Here is a 2500-nt window from a genome sequence, read left to right as displayed (position 1 = left end):
AAAGAAAAAAAGAAAGAAAGAAAAAAAAAGAAAGAAAAAAAAAAAATACATAAAAAAAAATTGCCGAAAAAGAATTAGAAGACCGCAATGAAGCCAAACTATTAAAAAAAAAAAAAGAGGAAGAAGAAGCTGACGAATACAAGAGGAAGAGGCGAGGGAAATGGGCCGAGGAGGAGGAGGAGGAGGAGAGCGAGGGAGCCTGAGGATAAGAGGCAAGCGACGACACTCCAACGCTGCCTGGAACTCTCACGCGCAAATTATCAACTTTACATCTGTTCGCTATTTTTAGTCTATACCCCTTTAGATTCACTCCACATGTGTTTCGGATTATTTTTTTTTTTTCGTAATTCTGAAGCTGGTGTATTTACTTTACGCTCGTTATGAAAGATTGTAAATGTTTTAGGCACCGATTCACATGACTATGACGTCATGGAATGAATGAAGGTCGAGTGATCGGTTTCATTTGTTCGTTTTTTTTTTTCTTTTTCTTTTTTTAAATCAACAAACGTCTCTATCTTTCCTCCATTCTTCGTGCATTTTACACATATTTCTCCTCAAACCATGGCTGGAATTCAGAAATGGGCTATTATATGAGATTCTTTTACTAAAAATTTTCCTTTTCATAAGAAGGTTTTTGGTACAACCCCCTGCTTCCCTTTAAACTCTAGAACGTTCAACCCTCGCCCGCGGCCTGGTTTTCATTGAAATTCTTGTAGCGTCAGAATAAAATAGATTGATAAAGATAGATAGATAGACAGATAGATGATTTAATGATAGAAGTGAAAATGAAAGTGCAGTTGAACGTTATCATATATTTCTTTTGGGGAAAAAATAGAAAAAATTTTCCATGTTACCGTAAAAAATAATTAAGAGAAACGGTTTCATGTGAAACTATAGCAGTATCTTTTTAAATATGTGAAAACATTATACTTTCATGTCTACTTTTTCATCCAGAGTAATTATATATACCCACAGTTTACTAAAACATCTTGCAAAATTACTAGGATGCCTGGAAACCGAATATTTTTGAGAACGAGATGCTTTTGTGAGGCGTATTTTTAATCATCTACCATCTCTCATTTTTGATAGGCAGCAGATCGGGGCAGCGCAGACTGGATGGCTTACAGACCCATTGCCCGGGAACATAAAAAGTTTTTTTTTTTTTTTTTCTTTCTCTCTCTCTCTCTCTCTCTCTCTCCTCTTCTCCTCCTCTCTCTTCTCTTCTCTCTCTCTCTCTCTCTCTCTCTCTCTCTCTCAAAGCCGTAAACTACAGTCGACTATGAATTAATAATTTTGAATTACGAGAACTAGGTGAAGAAATCGCAGTAATTATAATAACTGCAGAGAAAAATGTAAGGAGGATGAAGAAGATGCAATAAAAAAAGAAAATGTAACGAATGCACAACGAAATAAAAGAAGCAACCAAAGATTTTAAAAGGTCAAGGGGTTATGGTTATACAACGAAACCCACAAATTTTCCGGGGAAAAAATGAAACTTACTTAGATTTAAAGAGCTTAAAATAAAATGTGAAATATTAAAATCATAGTCACCACACGCAGTCAAAGGGTTAAGATTATTATCTATTGAGCCTACTGCCTGACCCGGAAACATGAGCGAGACGTATTTTTGTTTTTGATTTAATACACAAATGAATAAAAAAGTAAATACAAATGAAGTAAAATATAAACAGTGCCATCATTCCAAACGCAGAGAATGGTTATGTTTTTTTTTTTTTTTTTGTAGAAAATGTTTCAGATGCAATGGTGCTGTGATTGACGTTCATGTCCTATTGTGATAATATTGTGACGTGAGGTTGCGAGGCCCCACTCTCATGCACGTGCAAACAGATACGATCTCGGTATTGCAAAACAGCGCTGGCCAAAGGAAAAAGAGAGAGAGCGAGAGACAGCTAGAACGAGAGAGAGAGAGAGAGAGAGAAAGAGAGAGAGAGAGGGGAGGAGAGAAGAGAGAGAGAGGGGGATGGGGAGAAGAGAAGAGAGAGAGAGGGGGAGAGAGGAAAAGGGGGAGAGAGGAGAGAGAGGCATTTTTGCGTTTTTTTTTCCTCAATTTTCCCTATCCAGCCTTACTCTAAAACGAAGGAAATTTGTGGAGGGAAAGAGACAAATCTATCAAAATAAAGAAAACAAAATAAAAGAAAAAGTTTCCCTGACGATGGTCATTAATATTGCCGACATATTGCTCTAGCACAACGGGAATTTGTTAACAACAGTACCTTGCCTTTTACATACAACAAATAGCTTAGAGCAAAATAACATGAAAAAACGCTACCACATAACTGCATAAGTCTTCAATTCTATCAAACAAAAAAGATCGCCGCATTCAAAAGTGATTTTAAAAAAAATGGTGCAGCTTTTGTCATTTAAAATAAGGGGAAAGGCAAGGTCAAGGCTTTACCAAAAACACTTAAAGGGCGGCGAAAAATTCCCTCTTACCCAAAAACGAATGGGGGGTGGTTTATCACTACCCTCATACATAGGA

The sequence above is a fragment of the Penaeus monodon genome, chromosome 1 (genome assembly GCF_015228065.2).
Source record: "Penaeus monodon isolate SGIC_2016 chromosome 1, NSTDA_Pmon_1, whole genome shotgun sequence".
NCBI lineage: Eukaryota > Metazoa > Arthropoda > Malacostraca > Decapoda > Penaeidae > Penaeus > Penaeus monodon.
Note: the sequence above shows the minus strand (reverse complement) of the source record.